This window comes from Cyprinus carpio, chromosome B4, assembly GCF_018340385.1.
Source record: "Cyprinus carpio isolate SPL01 chromosome B4, ASM1834038v1, whole genome shotgun sequence".
Classification (NCBI taxonomy): domain Eukaryota; kingdom Metazoa; phylum Chordata; class Actinopteri; order Cypriniformes; family Cyprinidae; genus Cyprinus; species Cyprinus carpio.
In genome coordinates this window covers 30,533,160-30,543,464 of record NC_056600.1, presented here as the reverse complement: position 1 = coordinate 30,543,464, position 10,305 = coordinate 30,533,160, and positions in this window count along the sequence as shown.

Genomic DNA, 10,305 nt, shown 5'->3' with positions numbered 1-10,305 from the left:
TAGTGACAGAATCATCAGCCAATCAAATTTTGACTTTCCATGACAGCACACCCTCTGGGTCCAGCGACGTGCCCAGTGCTTCCCCAGCCAGGGTTGCCAGGTTTTCTCGACAAAACCCACCCCAATCGTGTTTCAGTGTCCGCATTAAAAAAAAAAAAAAAAAAAAAAAAAAAAAAAAAAAAAAAAAAAAATCGCATTCCAGGAGTCACTACACGTTTTTGGTGGGGTTTCTACTGGAATTCATTTTCCAGGGGCTAAAATATCATGTCACTGAGTCGCTTCAACCAGCAGACAGAAAAAAAAACTCGTGCCAAACAGTGTTAAAGTAGCCCAATCTGGCAACAATGTGCCAGCGTTTAGTTGGAATTTCCAAGGCCGTTGTCGTCCAGCGAAGCTACACCAGATCGTGTTGCTGATCTGCCTTTTTCAAGGCGCTCTTTTTCAGACAAAATAAAAGGGATGACTGAAGGGGTGCAAACTACTGGAAACTTAATGCCTTCTTTCTGCTTGGTTTTTGTATTTCAAGATTGCAGCTATAGGTAGCTAACTTAGTACTTGCCCGAGCACAACAAGTTATTTGCTGGCCATGTTTTTTTTTTAATCACGGATAAAGGACATGGGGCCAGCAGACCACAGGGACTTTATTTACAGAGTGACAGGTAGGTGCTGTATGATTTGACGGCATTGTATCATGCACATTGTTATGGAAGTGTACGTAGTTGATAATGCTGTAGCGGCGTGGCGTGTGGATGCACCAGCATCTTAACAGTTCTGCTGCTGTGGGAGTGGCCGTCATTTTCAGGAGTGACATTAGATGTTCATAGTGACAGTGTGTATTGGTGGATTACTTTTACTGATCCATCTAGAGAAATTTACTCCGGATTTAACCATTGGTGGATTAAGTCTACTGTTGAAATTGCTGGATCAGCTGTCATTGTTGTTGGGAGCCTGTAATGCGGCATATAATGTCTGGAAATAACATGCATACTTAGGCTGAGTTAAGCTGTTACAGAGATGTGTAAGATAGATGTAGCAATGGTATGTAGTTTACAGTTGCTTACTGAAGGCCCTGGCTAGGAAACTCCCCACGGCACGCTAATAGATGTATATATATATATGCATATATATATATATATATATATATATAAGTACTTAATTTAGCAGCACAGTGCCTTTATAGGCTGGGTTGACAAACCAGCCTCTTTTTGCTTATCCTCTCTTTTAAAAAGGGAGATTCTGTAACTTGGTGCTTGAAGCCAATAAGTTTCCAGTCTCCAAGAGAATGTTACTGGTGTTCTGTGGGGGCTAATGCATCTGTGATGCAGCCCTTCTATGATTACAAAAAAATACACAAAAATATTCATGAGTTAGAAAAGGTTAGTTGTTGCTTTGTATTTGGAAAAGAATAATCAGTTTTGCATAAATGGTAAACCACGGTGTTGAATTTGATTTGATAAGTGGGATCTTAAGATCACGGTATCAGGGATTAATACAAACAACAAAGAGTGTACATGACTTTTCCTTTTTATTTTTAAACAAAACAAAAAATTTAAATTTGAATCGTTTGGCTGAATAGGAATCTGAATGGCAGGCAGATAATTTTCTTTCAGTTACCAGAAGCCCTACCTCATGAGGAGTCACCATAACGAGCTGAAGTCATCTGATGTGCTCAGCATCTATGGTAAAACCATCATAAGCAGCTGACCGGGGCAAGATGGATTCAGCTACGCTCACCTGCCTGCGGCTCCTTGCGTTCACTGCGTGATTAAGCTCCACCAGCCTCTTGGCGTACCTGTTGGCATCGGCGGAGGGGAGAAATGAGAGAGTAAAGATGTCTGTAACGACTCCAGCGCAACCGTATTCGCTATAGGAGGCTGTAAGCTCAGAAGCCATCAGGTAGACATCGCCATGGCCCTTGATGATAGCAAGTAGCCGATAATGTAGGCAGCAGCCGACTATTCAAAATGGATCAGAGGATTCCTCCCGCCAACAACAAAAAAAGTAAAAAAAAAACTAAAATATGGGACAATTTTGGGGTTTACACTCACTCAGAGAGCGAGACATTAGACATGAGTCATGCCATATGCAAAAAATGCAAAGCAAAAGTTAGAGTATTCCGGGCAACACGAAAGACAAGAAATAAGATGAGACATCATCCAGCCTCGGTCGCGAAGCAGGTAGCAGCACACAGCTGTCGTTCTCAGAAGAAGCCACCCCTGCCCGATGTTTTTAACTCTAAAATCCTATCCAGGTCTCAGCGCTCTCAGATAACTAATGCTTTATTGCATTTCATATGTCAGGAATTTAAAGCCATACTCGTTGTCGAGAATAACGGCTTTCAGGCAATTGGCTTCCCACGAGTGGCAAGCCAGGTTACACAATACCGACACGCATTTTGAACAGAAACAGCAACTCCTCGTTTGTATGATGAAGCTAAACGAGACGTTCTGCTGTCACTCTCTTCTGCAGAGAGAGTTTGCATTTTCCTCAGATGTCACTTGTGTGGACTTCAACGAGCAACCCAGTCCTATGTTACGATAACCTGTCCGCCATATACGGGCCATCAATGGGGAACTTGTCTCGAACGTTCTGCAGACCAGAGCAATGTTTGACCATCACACCGGAGCGAACATGGCAGATTTGCTCAATGAAGTGCGGCACAAATGGGGAATAAAGGACAAAGATCCAGTGCTAGTGACTGATAATCTATCTAATATGTCAGTCAGCTAGCTGCAGAAATAGCCAAATTAGTTTACATGGATGAGATGCTTTTGCGCACTGTTTGAACCTGGCTGCTCAATGGGTTCTGAAGTTACCGACAGTTTCCCGTACGTTCTTGGAAGGAGTTCGTGAGCATCACAAAAATTTTTAGGGAAAAGTACAATCACATGCCATGTCCTTCACGAGAAGCAGAGGTACTTTGGCCGACATGAGTAAGCGGATGACCGATGTCTGCACGAGGTGGAACAGGTACATGACATGTTGAAGCAATTCGTCGAAACAGCCTGCACTTTTGCATGACTCAATTTAGTAGTCGCAATCAGATTGAAAAAACATTATCAGCAGTGATGCGATACATATAGATCGCAATGCCCTTTCTGAACATAACCCCAGGCGTGGATCCACGCTTTAAAGCCAGGGCTCTAGACTAACTTTTTGCACTGGGGCGCACAGCACAAACGTTAGTGCAACAAATTTTCGGACCGCATGCATTTACACTAGCCGTTAGCAGTTAGTGTAGCATTTTGACCATCAAAAGAAGATACTTTAAATAATGTGGGTACACCAAAACAGTTTCTGGGCCCCAATGAACTAACGTTTACTATGGATGTTACAACCATCAGCTGTTAAGCTAAGGACACATTCTTTCAAAGTATCTTCTTTTGTGTTCACAGAAGAAAGAACTTTTATGCAGGTTTTAGAAAAACCTGGGTAAAATTGTGACTAATTTCATTTTTGTGTGAACCATACCTTTTAAGTGACAGAACACATCCGTTGCTTGCTAAAGGTATAGGCCTATTGTTTATTACATTTGGATAGTCCTGTTAATATTATATTCCATTATCAGAGCTTGGTAGACATACTAATTGTTTATCTATCTAGTTAATATCATATTTTTTGACAGATTAGACAGATAATATATTATAATTCATGTTAGTTATGTTTTGAAGTTACTATTAGTTTAAAATTTCTTAACATAGAACTTAAAAAAAATTATATATTGTAATTATTTTTAAAAGTACTTATTAACTTATGTACGGATATGTAAAATGTAAGGATTTTTAAGATTCTCAAGGTGGTAAACAAAGTTAATTAATACGGGGGAAAAAAGTAGATAAGAATCATTATGGAATCAGATCGTGACTCCCCAGAATCGGAATTGGAACTGGCTATGTCACATGTACAATAAAACAAATCTTACCTTTATCGAACATTCTGCTCAAAATATAATGAATTCCAAAATAGATCCGTATTGTGATACGTATTATGCCTTTAGTAATCGTGATAATGCATGGTATCGCAGCTTTAGTATCGTGGATATTAGTATCACAGGCTTTAGTTATCGTGACTTTAGTATCGTATCGAGGGGTTTAGTCTCATGATATGTATCACATCGTGGACTTTAGTGTACCTGGGGCGCTTTAGTAGTCTGCGTGAGTATTGACATCGTTAATCACAGCTTTAGTATCGTGAATGCACTATCATATCGAGGCTTTAGTATCATGTATCATCACATCGGGCCTTTAGTATCGTGATATGCATCGTATCGCAGCTTTAGTATCGTGACTTTAGTATCGTGGACTTTAGTATAAGTAGACTTTAGTATCCAAGTATCGCGGCTGTTAATATCATGATATGCATCACATCGGGCCGGCTTTAGTATTGTGATTTAGTATCGTATCATGGCTTAGTATCGTGACTTTAGTATCGTGACTTTAGTATCGTATTGAGGCTTTAGTATCATGATATGTATCACATCAAGGCTTTAGTATCGTGACTTTAGTATCGTGATACGTATCGTATCGAGGCTTTAGTATCGATGATATGCATCACATCGGGGCTTTAGTCTCATGACTAGTAGGTCACTCCATATCGCGGCTTTAGTATTGTAACTTTAGTGTATCATGGCTCTAGTAATTGTGTTTACGTATTGAATCGTGACTTTTAGTATCGTGATACGTATCGTACCGTGGCTTTTTAGTAGGCATTGACTTTCATATCATCGCTTAGTCTCGTGAACTTTTCGTTATCCACAGCTTTAGTATTGTTGATACGTTATCGTACCATGGCTTTAGTGTCGTCGTCCGTATCGTACCGTTGCTTTAGTCAGCGTGACACATTTAGTATCCTACGGCTTTAGTACTGAGTACATACGCTTACCTCCAGTACCGTGGCCTTTAGTAGCGTGACTTTAGTAATCGACGGCAGATTTAGTGTTCGTGCATAACGTATCGTCCGTTGCTTTAGTGTCGTGATTATCGTTATCGTACGACGTATCGTGCTTTGAAGTAGAGTTACTTTAGTCTCACGGCTTATAGAGTAAATTATTGATACGATATACGTAACCGTGGCTTTCAGTCGCCCTTGTGACGTAGTATCGTACCGTTGCCTTAGTAACCATGTACTTTAGTATCACGAAGCTTCTAGTATTGTCATACGGATCGTACCGTGGCCCTCTTAGGGTACAGCTGAATAAAGTATCGTACCAGTGTGATTAGTAGCGTGGCTTTAAGATATACGGCTTTAGTACTTGTCGATACGTCTCGTACCATGGCTGTATAGTGGTATTGTGAGGACGTACGTACGTTGCTTTAGTAGCGTGACCTTAGTATCACAGCTTTAGTATTGTCCAATACGGATGCAGTTTACCGTGGGCTTTAGTGGGCGTGATAATACGTTATCGTAACAGTTGCTTTTCGTAGGCGGGACTTTCGTTATCACGGCTTTAGTATTGTTCATACGGTATAGTACCGTTGCTTTAGTATGCGTGACTGTAGTCTCACAGCTTTCGTATTGTCATACGATATCGTACCGTGGCTTTAGTGTCGTTGATAAGTATCGCTACCGGTGCGTTCAGAGGTAGCGTGAAACCTTTTTTTTTTTTAAAGGTATCACACTTTAGTTATTGTCATTACGTAGAGTTACAGTTTGCTTTAGTAGCGTGAATTTCGTATCACCGCTTTAAGTATTGTTCATTTATCGTTTAGAACGTTGGCTTTAGTGTCGTGATACGCTATCGTACCGTCTGCTTTAGTATAGCGTGACTTTAGTCATCACCGGCTTTTAGTATTGTGATACGATATCGTTACCGTGGCTTTAGTGTTCGTGCTACGGATCGTACCGTTGATTTAGTAACATGACTTTCGATATCATGGCTTTAGTATTGTCCAACTAAGTAAGTATCGTATCGTGTGGCTTAGTATTGTGATCCGTATCTTATCGTGGGCTTTAGTCTTGTGATACGTATCGTACCGTTGCTTAGTAGCGTGACTTTAGTATCATGGCTTTAGTATAGCGTGGCTTTATTAGTATCGTGGGTATGTATACGTTGTGGATATTGGTTGGTGATGCCCCAGCCCTTAGTATCCGCAAAGAACCAATCACTAGACTACTGCTTTTCTCGTTCAGCGGTTTTTGCACATCAGCCGTTGGAGTTCGAAAGAGGAAGTCCCGAAGCTCCCAGGACAGAATCCGCTTCCCTGTCGTCCCCTTCTTTAGGGGTTGAGCATTTAAAAATATTCCAGGCCGGATGGGCTTGAAGTAGCAGGTCCACCCACTTAGGGCACCACGCTTTGTTACACGCCACGTTGTTAGCTGCCATGATAAAGAATGGTTTAATGAAATAATACGCACCGTGACTCCGGTCGCCTGTAGAGGATCATCTTACGTGTTCTAGATCCACCTTTCGGTTCAACATACATATGCTTCCTTTGGACCCGCTACCCTTTACAACGGACTCCCATCCACCCTCCTCCATCACCCTGTCGTTCCCATTCCTGGACCCTGTTTGGAACATTCAGAACAATGACTGATAAGGCTCCGGATGTAACGCACACTTATTCACCACCTCACAAGGACCTAATATATCTTGGTGTTTGAATATCGTCTAAAAATATGTCATCAGTGAGCTCACCTTGAACTCTTTTAATGCTCGGTAGGAACCCAGGTGATGGAGGCTCCCACATCACTGTGTGGCGAGGACAGAAGCTACGAAAACGACCGTCTTGGTCTGTGCAGGGACTCCGTTTATGTTGGCTGAGGGCGTTTGGACAACTCACCCATGTCCCTCCTCATCATGAGAGCAAGCAATTCGGGACTCCTGGCTTGCAGTGCTGGAGGAATCAAAGGGTCCATTACTATGGTATGACTAAACACACCCCTTGTACAGTCTATAACACCCATCAGAAATGGAATGTACAATGCCTATTTCCCTCTCCATTCACACCAGTCTGTACCTGTCACCGCTCTTCTGTTGATGAGGAATCCCTTTGACCGGGAAAGTACTCTGCCAAGGAGTCACAAGAGGGTCGTCCCTGGACCAATTCTTGAACCTAAGAAAGATCATTAATCCTCCATTCGTTTACACTTCTCTTGTGACTCCTTTGCATCAAGATTATTGGCTGGATACAAAGCCATCCTCCGCAAATCTCGTAAGCCACATATGGCTTCGATGGTGTTCAATTCTGGTCTGGGTCTCATGACAAATAAAGCAGGGACAAGCTTTGAAGGATTTCCGCACACAGCTAAAGAGCATCTGTTGAAATTTCTCAGTCACAACACAAGCCCTGTAGCTGGAATGACTTTTTTACATGACACTCTTAATATTTATACATGTTTGTCCTGTGTGGTGTCTGTTCTCTCAAGCTGTGTGTGTCTGCAGGCATGAAAAACAGCCATATTGAGGATAGGAGGGATCGTGTCACAAACTATAACAAACATGGGTACCCACAAATAAACCATTGCCCCCCCCCCCCACAACCCCAAGACACACACATATTATGTGCACCCACTGTGAGTATATTCCTACATATATACTATCTTTAAATGTTCCAGCTAAAAAAATCTAAGATTTGTTTCATTCACAGAAAGCACTGCCTTCTCTTAGTAAGGCACTTTAGAACTGGTTTAGTTGTGTTTCTACAAAAATCCTAAGAGTTTGTTTATTTTAATGTTTAAATTAAAAACTTTGAATAACAGATTTATACTGTGATCTACTGAACCACACTGTATGTGAATGTACACACTGTATGTGAACACAACACCTTCATTGTAATCTGTGTGTGGAATGTTAAGAACTTTGTATACCAACTTAAAAGTAAAACAGCACTTATAGTGGTGATTAATTTATTGCAAAGAAATCCAAATGGAAAATAAACTGCTGTCATGCACTCATCAGCTCTGATCTGAAACGCCTCGCACACGCCAGCAGTTGCATGAATGAATGTTTTTTAGAAGCCACACGCATCTATAGACTAGACTCCAGTGCAGGTTAATTCTCACTGTTAGTATATAGTAATTGTATATGTAACAGCAATTCTATTGCTTCTAACAGGCTGTGTGACTATGAGGATTGATTACCTTAATGTGTGTTGGTATGCAGTTTTACCTTTTGATTGCGTCCAGGTTGCCAACTCCTGTGCTACAACTGTAGTTCAACTATATTACTTGTGGTAAAACTGTTGATTTATAAATGTTGATTTTAAATGGAATAAATATATATAATAGACTAAAAATGTGCCAACTGTTACACATGTATCTGTTATCCATTCAGTAGCCCTCACATTAAGAAGGAATCTGCTGCCCTCTGGTGGACAACTTAAGACACCGACGTTCAGGCCAAACCAGCAGGGTTTTCTGCTTTTCCCATTTGAATTAGTTTCAGTTTAGTTTAACACACACATAAAACAGCTGTCAGTCTGAGGAATTTTTCTGTGTAGGTTATTTCAACGCGTGAAAATAGATCAAATGATCTTCAAAAGAATCGTTCAGTGAGATATGATAGACTAAATCTGAGGAAACAAAGACCAGAATCACATTCCTACTCCGATAACTGTTTCAGTCAGCCACAAACTCTATATCTCTCTTGACCAGACAGATTTTGCTAATTACTTCAATTAACAAACCACCATCTGCATGCAATCATTTGTCTCGCCCCATCCCCCATGAATCACAGCAAACTATCTTCTATATATACAGAAGATGAAGTGTCTAAATTCTGACTCTCCCACAGGGCCCCCCCCCACACACTTACCCTCTTAGACCCAATCCTCACATATATTGGGTCTCTATTCACCACATTCATCCAACATCTCTTCCCACAGGCATTCACTGGGTAACCTCTGCTTCAAAACCGACACTAGAAACTTTCACTTACTGGATTAGCTAAAGACCCCCGTCTCTCTCCTCCCGCTCATAAGCAAAATCACCTAAAAGAGTTGTGTTCAGCCACATGTCTTCCTTACTTCTCACCTCGAAAAACTTGCTGGACAATAACGAATTGGACTACAAGTGGCCATTCAACTGAAACGCTTAGCTGTCAGACACTGAAGCGCTCAGAGGCAAGAAAGCTGAAGTCCAAGATCTTCAGTTCTTATTCTGCTAGATCTGTCTGCGGCACTTCGACTACTGTTTAATGATCTAAAAATCCTGCTGTCCACCCTTGCTTGTTGCCTCATTCGCTGGGCATTCACCGGAAACAGGAACTGCTTTTGAGTCGTACCGTCACAGTTAGGCTCCTTCAGATGGTCGGTGCCTCTGGGGGCGAGGAGGGAAGGTATACAAAGCACATCAGCTGGTCCACTGGGGTTCCTCAGGGATCAGTTCTTGGACCCCAGACAAAACAAAAACTAGAGGAGCATTTCATATTGCTTGGAGGGAAAGTAAACCTATCCTACAGAAAACAGCATTTAAAAAACTGCTAGATCTGATTACTTTCCGTCTCTTTTAGAAGAAAACAAACATAACCCCAGGTATTTATTCAACATACAGTGACTAATGATTAACAGAAAACAAGTATAAAAGACACAGCGGCTCAGAACAAGTCCTTGGACATTTCTCCACGACAGCAAATCATCAAGCTAAATATCATGACTTTACTAGAGACTACCTTACTGTCTAAAGTTGATACTGCATAGAGATAAAAATTGTAACCATGCAGACCAGCCAGTAACCAAGTATCACATCGAGACAGGTTCACTATAGATCACCCGCTGAATGCGAACAGTTCCACTCATTCTCTACTGATTAGGGGAGGGATAGGCAATTGTAATAAAGAACTTGTTAGGACTCATCCTAAACCCAAGCAACCTGATGTGATGTTAGACACCTCTTCCATAAGCTAAGCTAGCCTAAAAGAGGTGCTTCCAGAAGTCATAGATCCTCTTCTGATCTAATTTATTACATTCCTCATTGGTTAGGATTAGGATGATGTCCCCAGGGTGACCTTCGAACTGGCTGTGCACTTAAGGCCTCTCCTCATCAAAGCTAAAGAAAAGCCCGACAACTTGAATACGGCAAAGAAACCGTAGTCCACCAGATCCAGTACTTATCCAGCAGAACCCCGATGGTTGAGATCAGCAAACCAGGAAAGGGACGCCCATCTACGAGCCCTGAGAAAGGACAGCGCTGCAACGACCAGGACTAGAGCCCCCAGAAGACAGATCCCCGTCAAAGACCTTGTGCTATCGAGATCGACCACCGGGAGACAAGGACCACAAGAAAACACAGATGATTCTGAGGGCACAAGACTGACTTTGCCTGCAGCTCTGGAATTGAAAACCGTGCTGTTTCGTCGCTGGTCAGAGC